At 47.2% G+C, this 9,782-nt stretch overlaps 1 long non-coding RNA gene across 2 annotated transcripts in view; it reads right to left on the reverse strand.

Moving 5' to 3' along the window:
- The window catches only part of LOC135810692 (uncharacterized), a 92,690-nt gene extending 86,741 nt beyond the window's left edge, over positions 1–5,949 (reverse strand). Inside the window, exon 1 of one of the 2 annotated variants that reach the window (XR_010552327.1) lies at positions 5,502–5,949. This is a non-coding gene — a long non-coding RNA (uncharacterized LOC135810692). The remainder of the gene's footprint in view (positions 1–5,501) is intronic. The other variant, XR_010552328.1, reaches the window with a different exon arrangement.
- Positions 5,950–9,782: the final 3,833 nt, after the last annotated feature.

A 9,782-nucleotide genomic window follows, 5' to 3' on the forward strand; every position in this document is an offset into this window, starting at 1 on the left:
CACGTCCTGCTCCAGCGATTTCGTTTTTCTTGATAGCAGACTTTTGATTTTTTGCTGTGTACTCTTGAAAATATCACAAGTGCAGTGAAGCCCCTGGAAATTTGAGTAAGTCAGGGTGACGAAAAGTCTCAAATTCTCGATACTCAAGTCGCTCTGCGCGATTTGGAAATTGCCGAGATCGCGGCTCAACTTACAAATGATTTATCTCAAGAGACATAGCTCGCAGCGCGTCGCAAATTGTTTCAACCGACAGCTGAGAGTTTTCTATTCGACCTGGATATTTGGATCGTTGGATAAGAACGAGATTTGACTGAGTTACGATCTGTTGAAGTTTCGCATTCTTGCCAGATCGATCGTGCGCCCTACCAAAAAAGCCCAAAAAACGTTGCTCGTTTGGAACATTTGGGGGGTTTCCGGGCAACGGGAACCCCCCCCCCCCCCTGCGTACGCGCCTGCATGGCTACAACTTCCTGACTCAGTGAAGACTTCTGCATCATTGAAAGAATTTAACGTGAATCTGAGGGCCTGCTGATGACTGAGTGCACCATAATAATAAAACTTGCAAGTAAAAACTAATCAATATAGCTTTTCGGCTGTTTCCTTTTCATGTATAATCTTCTCCTTCTTTTACCATGGTTGGCTATCACCCACATCTTCCCGTTTTGGCTGCCATCGGAAGCCATAAGATGTTGAATAAATAAATAAATAAATAAAAATAATTATGGGCGGTCAGAATTAAGATACATGGTCGGCCTTCAAGCACACGGGTCTACGGTCTCGGGGGGGGGGGGGGGGGTGTAGAGGGGACGGTACGGTAAATAGGTTGCAAAACGGAATGGGCTCAACATTCATTTTCTCTTTTGGTATTTTGATTAGAAAACATGTCACAGTGAGACCGACGCGTTTGCTCCGAGCCAAACGTTCATGGCTCTGCAATGACCAGAAGCGCCATACCAAGTATGTGAGTTTTGAAGTGTTGCTTTGCCTAACCCTAACCTTAACCCTAACCCTAACCCTAACCCTAACCCCCCATAAAGCAACGTATACCATTGAAAACTAATGGAGGCACACACAAGGCGTATTGTTTCTCTGCACTGGCCTTCGTGGAGCAATATCAAATACTGTACCTAATTTCAGAACTCAGGGTGAACTGACGTGCACTCCAAAACCTTTCCTGTTTGGAGCCACCTCTGCGACACCAAAATTTGTAGGGCCGAGCCGGGTAGCATTTCTTCGGGTATCGGGTTCGGGTAGTTTTCCACGGGTAGCACGGGTACCTTATCGGGTAATGTTTCCATGGTAACACCACGATGCACCCCTTCCATTACACACTGGGTAGACATGCGGAGTATTAGAGAGGTTAAAGGGGCACTCCAGCTTCGTTTTCGACTTGCCAGTGGAAATGCACCAGCGTATATACATTTCACATACTTTTTGGCCAATTTTCAATCGAAGGGGAGGTTGTTTTCTATGTTCTCCCAACGCCGTGAGCGATCCCATCTTCTATACCCTTCCAGGTATCCTGAGGGTTCTCCGGAGGAGAATTTATCTCCAGCAAAGCGTTGTTGACCCGCTAAATTCGTCTCGAGGCATATTCACCCAGTGCTGATAAAATGTAGAATGTTGAATCTGTGATAATTGTCGACGATGGAGAGAGAGGTTGATATCCGCTGTCGCTGGGAGAGTGAAGCTGCTGGATGTAACAACGGGAAGCCCGTTTGTATCACCTGAACAACCAGACTTCAAAGCAGGTTGACCAAATCGGAGGGTACTGACTATTTCCCTCGTTGCTTATCGTGAATATTGTACCGACATGAATTGCTACACGTATACTGGTGAGTTTTTTTTCTTGTTTTTGTTCGTATACTAGTACCCTGGCCTGGAGTTCTCTTTAGCTAATTCCTATCCCTGGCGTTTTCTAAATTTCCGTGTAGTACTGAATACGTGATCAAGTATTCCGATTTGGGTAGATGTGGAAACTGGACATGTATTATTATTAAAATAATTCTATTCTCCAAATAGAGCGTTGGTAGAGAAATGGTTGCCCAAGTACAACAAAGTCGATTCTAAAGTTCTACAACTACACTTGTACTGAAATCCAGTCGAAGTAAAAATGATTCTTCATGACAGTTGGTGTCAATGAAATCTGATCCAGGCATAAAGAATGGTGGCGCTTGCCACCCCGAGAACGAATGCCCATTTGATGGGGGATACCATAGTACTCGAAGCGGTGCGCGTTTCGATGTGGCATTTGGAAGTTTTACATGATCTCTGGTCAATGCAACATACAATAGCCATCATGAATTGCAGGCCTCGAACGCAACTCAGATCAGAATTGGCAGTTCCCTAAGTGAGATGCTTTATAATTCCATGCCCCCAGCTGTAGGTATAGAGGTTTTTGCACATTATAGTTATGGTCGATAGGTTCATACTGACGGCCACAAACAACGGCAATTAAACTTCAAAGTGTTCATGAGCTGAGAGATTCCTCTCCACTATTTCTGTTGTGCATACAGGTCTGTCCAATATGCATTGACCGTAGTGGGTATGGTATCTGCTCTGAGAAGGGAAGCGCTGGAGCCACAGTCCAACTATACAGGCTTTCAAGAAACAGAGAGGAGCCATCTTGGCAAGGCTGATACCTGATGTGCACCTACAGAATTCTCACGAGATACCTCATGGACTACGCCTGGTGTATGCTTCATAGTACTCCTTCGACTACTGTCTAGAATCAAGTCGACTGAAACAATTCTGACTTCAAACGAGCCGTCGATTAGACAAACAAAGCATTCTCTGATATACTACATCACTCTGACAACTCTGACAACTCACGGCCCATTCCTAACGATTGCTCACGGCCCATGGCCCATTCCTAACGATTGCCACCACTTACGGGCGCAGCAGGCCGAAGCTATCAGCCAGAACAGAACTAGTTACAATCACCTAAAGATATTTGGGCTACTCCAGTATTCTCCGTGAGCTGTCCCATTCCATCGTTCATGCCACCATTATTTCTGGTAGTATCTATGTGCATAATTCCAAGACCATCTCGGATTCTTCTGTAATTTGTGCCACGGCAAAAGTACATAACAATGCTTGACTCTGTCACTGGGGCTGTCAAACTTCCCATCACAAATGAACTTCAATTTCTCCTCTGTTACAAGTATATGTACTGCCATGACTTGACCATGCTTCATCCACAGCTGGGCGAAGAATGTGGCGTTGAATTCCATAGCGCACTTTCTTGCTGCCATGCAGAAGTATGTTGAGAGAAGTGAACATATTTTTTACTGAACAACAACAGCCACTGAAGAGGATAGCAGCAGGCTTGGGTGAACCTCCTGCAAGTACACGTTGTTGGTAGGTCTACTGGTCGGTCTCCACATCGTCAAGTTCAGAAATCACCTGTACTACACATCGTGAGGAAGAGATCCTGATCGAATAATTTTCTGGTCATAAAATTCACTAGAAGGGTGAGACAAATAGTAGAGTACTCCCCGATTCCGTCAAGCTGCTTTGAAATCTGAGTGCTCATGTGATGCTAACGGGCTCCTCGTTGTTACTTCCAGCAGCTTCACTCTCCCTGCGACAGCGGCTATCAACCTCTCTCTCCCTCGTCGACAATTATCACAGATTCAACATTCTACATTATTTCATCAGCACTGGGTGGATATGTCTCGAGACGAATTTAGCCTATCAACAACGCTTTGCTGGAGATAAATTCTCCTCTGGAGGACCCTCAGGATACCTGGAAGGGTATAGAAGACGAGATCGCTCATTACGTTGGGAGAGCATAGAAAACAACCTCCCCTTCGATTGAAAATTGGCCAAAAAGTATGTGAAATGTATATGCGCAGGTGCCTTTCCACTGGCAAGCTAATCCCTCATTACGTCATCAGCGCTCGCTCGGAGAAATTCAAAAGTCGCCTTCCCGCTCGACTTGATCGCTTCTGGAGACTCGTTCTTGTTCGAGGGGTCTTCTCTTTCACCTTCCTTCGTCTTGGCATCGAAAACTCGGCATCGAAAAAGAAGCCGGAGTGCCCCTTTAAGATGCACGTTATTTGCGACGTGATGCGCAATTTCACGTCAAATTTGGCGTAAAACTCCAAATTTCAACATGTGCAGGTCACTCGCGTTGTTTTTCAACGCACGAGCCAAATAGCGCGGGGTGAACTTTCGCGTCACGTCAATAACGTGCATCTTAAACCTCTCTATTACATGAATTTGTACACGTGCACTGTACACATGATGATGTCATTTTCGGGTACTACTCTGTACCCGCCTACTCGAGGTCCTCACGGGTAGCACGGGTACCCGACTACCCGTGCACACCACTAAAAATTTGAAAGGAAACATCGTGCAACTTGGAGGCAACAGGCCAACACAAAGGAGTGGCTCAGTTCGATCGATTCTGGCCTCAGAGCATACTTCATCTTGCCAGCTTCCTTCCACAAACGTACCTCGAGTGAAAAATCCACGCTGATGATCGGTTTAGGTCTACACTATTTTGCTGTCGAACCGTTCCTGTTTGAAACCGTTCCTGTTTGAAACCGTCTCCTCGGTAAAGGTATAGTTTAGGGTCCCAAATTATTTTAGTGGGTCAGCATGCTCTACAGAGTCCCAGGCATGCACATTACACGTAGGCCTTGGCCACAACTGACATCGAATACGATGTGGATGGACAACCACTGGTGTATGCAAAATCACCTTACGATGCGAACGAAGACGGCGCAAAGGACCATGAAAATTGCCTGAGTTTGAAGCTCGGTGATGCCGTGCGTGTCTTGAACACCTCCATGGGCAAGGGAAGGTGGTGGGTAGAAGTCAAAATATTCGTCGTTCTGCCAGGAGGCTTCCTCCGCGCCGCGCAGGTCATCCTCAGTGCCAAGGAATGATGATGGAACGTAGCCAGACTCGCCATTGACTTCTACCCACCACCATCCCTTGCCCATGGAGGTGTTCAAGACACGCACGGCATCACCGAGCTTCAAACTCAGGCGATTTTCATGGTCCTTTGCGCCGTCTTCGTTCGCATCGTAAGGTGATTTTGCATACACCAGTGGTTGTCCATCCACATCATATTCGATGTCAGTTGTGGCCAAGGCCTATGTGTAATGTGCATGCCTGGGACTCTGTAGAGCATGCTGGCCCACTAAAATAATTTGGGACCCTAAACTATACCTTTAGTAGGCTTTACCGTCTCCTCTACCACATGTACGTGTGTGCATGACAGGCGCCTAGCGCCAAGCGAAATAGTTCGCCGTTGTGTGAGCAGGTAATCCGACTCGTCCAACACAGTCGGCCGATTTCATGTCGGAGTCGGCGTCGGAGCATCGGCTAAATCGGCCTAGTAGTAACCCGGCTTTAGGGAATTCATTCAAGTAGTAACAAACAAACCCGATAAGTAAGTTATATCAAACACACAGGATAAGTAAGTTCGTCAAATTCAAACACAACGGCATGGCAAAAGAGGAAACGAACTGAGTAAGTAGCTTTCTTACCTGCGATGTATTTTGCAGCCTTTGGGGAACAAACGGTGGTGCATGCAGCTCGTGTCCGGTCAAGCAGGTTATCTTGGCCTTGTGCCGAGGTTGTGCGGCTTGGTGAAAGAGATTGAAACAGAGCTGGACTGTTCTCGTTTCTGACTTCTGCTTTCATTCAGTACAGCACTGAAAAGTCTTCGGAGGACGACAATTCTGATCTCGACCTTTCCTCTTCCTTCTTGATTTGCACGGAGACAGATGGCTGTCGGAAATAGTACCACAGAACTGGCAGCCATGGCTGAAGCGAAGAAAAGAGTGTTCTGTGAGTTCCTCTTCCGAACACTAAATTTCTACTGTCTCTAGTCTAGGGAAGTAAAATGTTTGTGTTCTCTACCGCACCTTGTAATGTAGCCTAGGGATAGGGACGTTACTTCTCCATTCGCGTCAGGCAGTGCATGTCATAGATCTACGGGTAAAATGCCGCACTACGTTCACCGTGCTTTCTGAGCTGCGCACAGGGGATTGTGGGCCTAACCCGCGATATTCATGTTAAAACAAAATGGCGTCACGATTTATTGAAAGTGGTATAGTTGGTGGTACGAGTGTTCAAAACCATTTGAACTTCATACTGTTCGTCTTCTTTTTGACATGCTCTCTTTCCATCGTCCTTAGCTTTTGTTTGTTGTGAGCTGTTTTGGCTTTCTCCTGTACCTCTGGGGGATGCCAAGTGATGGCTTTGAGAGGCTGGTGATGGCTGTGAGCGAGAGTTTGCCGATCGGCGTCGTCCTCGCTGTAGCGATGAAAATACTAGTTACTGCGCACTTGGCAGATATCACAACACGTCGGAGCGTCCAGGAGCAAAGGAATCTTGGGTTTTCACTGGAATCTAGTTCCTCCAGCATCGTGTAGCCCACCGTCGGTGAATGGCGGTCCAGAGAGGTCGAACCTGGTCTTCTGCAGCACCTCGCAGTCCTGCGAGGCACACCGTGTACGCCTGCCATGTATTGTACAAATAAAACTCATGCAGTAGTGGACTCTACAGTGATGAGTTTCAGCCTGTATGCTGCAAAAGACACAGCAAATGTGACTGGTGTCTGTACACTCAGTGACTGGACGCCAACACCCCAGTCTTCTCCTGCAGGATCTGTTTGACATTGACATTATGCAGTAGGTCGGCATTGACCTGGTTTGGCATCTATCGTAATAGTATCTGTCTGGTTGGATGTAGCAGGTTGGCGTTTGCTCGTCGTCCAGTCCGGAATTTTCTTGTAACTCACGGTGGAGTACGCGCAGGGTTTGTGATCATCCCTGTTCACTTCAATATCAAACACAACGTTCCCTTTGTCACTCATCTTATCCTAAGTACTGAATTTGCTGACAATATTGCACCACACTTGTCACAACCTACCGCCACTGCTGGCGGTGGCGACTGGTTCGTCAATGGCGGTGACCAGGCTGACTGACTAGCTTCGAGACAGCGGCCTCGTTGTCAACCCCGCGACAGCCTAAAGGTTGATTTTATCGATCCAGCCTCAGCGCCATGTTGACGATGCCCTAGTGACTGTGTGTCATGGATTGCCTTGCCATCAGCGGTCATTGCCGTCCACCTTGGTGCAGCCCTCAACAACTGGCTCAGCCCATGGGAGTCTCAAGTGGACAAAGTTGTTGCCAAAGTAGCTCAGAAGATTGGTGCATCGTGGTGTAGGTGAGCACATAACTAGGACTTCCCTGCGCCTATTTGTCCAGGCTGCGATACTATGTGACATGCTGTACTGCACATTCTTTTCAGCACTGCAAGGCCGGCAGCTGGACCGACTGCAGGGGCCGCGCACATGCAGGCCGCCTGTTGCCAGTGCAGCATTCTGGAACGTTCGAGATCCGTGGAATAATAACTTTCTTTGCTTCAAAGCAAGTTGCTTACCTTTCTGTTGTGCTCCCAGTGTCCTTACAACAATAACCTACAGCAATGTTTTATTTTCCTTTCCATTCCCCAACCAATGAATACTACAATGTCGATTCTATTTCTGAATACTTTAGTGTGTGCCCACGCACGCACGTGTGTGTGTGTATACCTCACTCGCCACTCGAAGTTCTGTTCCCCATTACTGGAACACTGCCTGTTCTTTCAGGACTTGCCATCATCTGCGGATGGGCATTCAATGATTGTATTGTGTGTGTGTTTCATTTAGAATCAGATCCGCTATCGTTGCTACAAGAGAAAATTTGTGGGTTCACATCCAGTGCATTTGTAGATTTGAGTGCTTTTCTCGCCACGGGCGCATACATGGGACATTGTGTGTGTGTGTGTGTGTGTGTGTGTGTGTGTGCGTCTGTGTGTATGGGGATATTGTCTGTATCGGCTTTTGGTACTAATGTTCAGGTCTGTGCTTTCATGTGTGAACATGAAATTGTTCGGTTCTGTGCATGCTATTGCTATGTTGTATATTATTGTATGTATGTGTGCATTTCCACGAACAGTGTAGATGAGCGTGGAGAGTGCATTCATCCCTCATCAACCACTTCTCCTTGGGCTTACGGGAGTTTTTTCTGCGTACCTCTCATTTTTGTTTGTTTCTCTCTGATACTGTATTGATGCCGGTACCTGTACCTCGATGTGTTCCTCTATCTGCAGTCGCCTTTATCCTTCGGTCAAGTTAACGTTTATTGTGCTCTATTTATCGTGCGAATCAAAATAAACAATAATAACACAAGTCATGCTAGAGTGACGACATGTGCGTGTAGTAGGGTTGATGCGATGGGACGTTATAATTAGGTGGAACAGAACACACATTGGGCAGATTGATTGGGCATCATTGATTGTGCTCAGTCTAAACTGTGAACATAATAATTATCTCCAGTGACCGACTGTAGCGGCTAGCCTCCAATAGGTAGCTGGCACTAGTCGCTACTGCTTGTTTGACAGGTGCCGCCAGAACCCCTGTTGTGTCATGCTATAGATGCACATGCCCTATTCTGGGGCATACTGAGGTACTTTCGATTTAAAGTTGTTGACTGCATGTAGACAGCATCCAATAGTAGTACTCGTAGACCTTGGCTCTTTGTAGGTCAACCACCATCGCATGGATCGATCGGTGACTGCACTTGGAGGTTGGAATAGCCCGCGCTGAACAGATCTTGCCATGGCCCAGGGAGTGAACTCGCTTACTCGACTATCCCGGTTTTAGTTAACCAGCATGAGTGGTGCAATTTGTCCATACCATGTTGCGAGCTCACAGTTGTTTGGGCAGGTTTTGAGCTGCACCACGAAACAAAGCGAAATAACGGCGTGACTGTAGAGCAAGGAAGCGGCGAGACGGCACTTCCAGGACGAGACAGGCAGTAGAGATGTGTTCACAGCACGAGCAACCTCTCAAACCCTGCCGGTACTCCACAGTTACAAGAAAATGTCGGACTTGACGACGCGCCAATGCAAACCTGCTACATCCACCCAGGCAGATAGCTGCCAAACCAGGCCAATGTCGACCCACTGCATACCGGTATGTCAATGTCAAACAGATCCTGCAGGAGAAGACTGGGATGATATTGGCGTCCAGTGTACGGACACCAGTCACATTTCCTGCGTCTTTTGCAGCATACAGGATAGACTCATCACTATAAAGTCCACTACTTCGTGATTTTTATTTGTAGAATACATGACAGGCGTATTCAGTGTGCCTCGCAGGACTGCGAGATGCTGCAGAAGACCAGGTTCGACTTTTCTGGACCGCCATTCACCGACGGTGGGCTACACGATGCTGGAGGAACTAGATTCCAGTGAAAACCCAAGATTCCTTTGCTCCTGGCCGCTCCGACGTGTTGTGATATCTGCCAGGTGCGCAGTAACTAGTATTTTCATCGCTACAGCGAGGACGACGCCGATCGGCAAACTCTCGCTCACAGCCATCACCAGCCTCTCAAAACCATCACTTGGCATCCCCCAGAGGTATAGGAGAAAGCCAAAACAGCTCTCAACAAACAAAAGCTAAGGACGATGGAAAGAGAGCATGTCAAAAAAAAGACGAACAGTATGAAGTTCAAATGGGTTTGAACACTCGTACCACCAACTATACCACTTTCAATAAATCGTGACGCCATTTTGTTTTAACACGCATACGGTCCACTCATGAATCGTCTGCTGACTTAGTCCATACCGGTAATTAATTTTTGGGAACTCTGAAGCTAGCTGCACACTCCGCACGAAGCTATGACATTGCTGCTGGAAATCCAGTCGATTGACCGGGGCCGGCGCCCTCAGCGCGTACAGAACGCTGCGTGCAGTGCACAGTCATGTTGAGCCGA

The sequence above is a fragment of the Sycon ciliatum genome, chromosome 2 (assembly GCF_964019385.1).
Source record: "Sycon ciliatum chromosome 2, ocSycCili1.1, whole genome shotgun sequence".
Taxonomy (NCBI): Eukaryota; Metazoa; Porifera; class Calcarea; order Leucosolenida; family Sycettidae; genus Sycon; species Sycon ciliatum.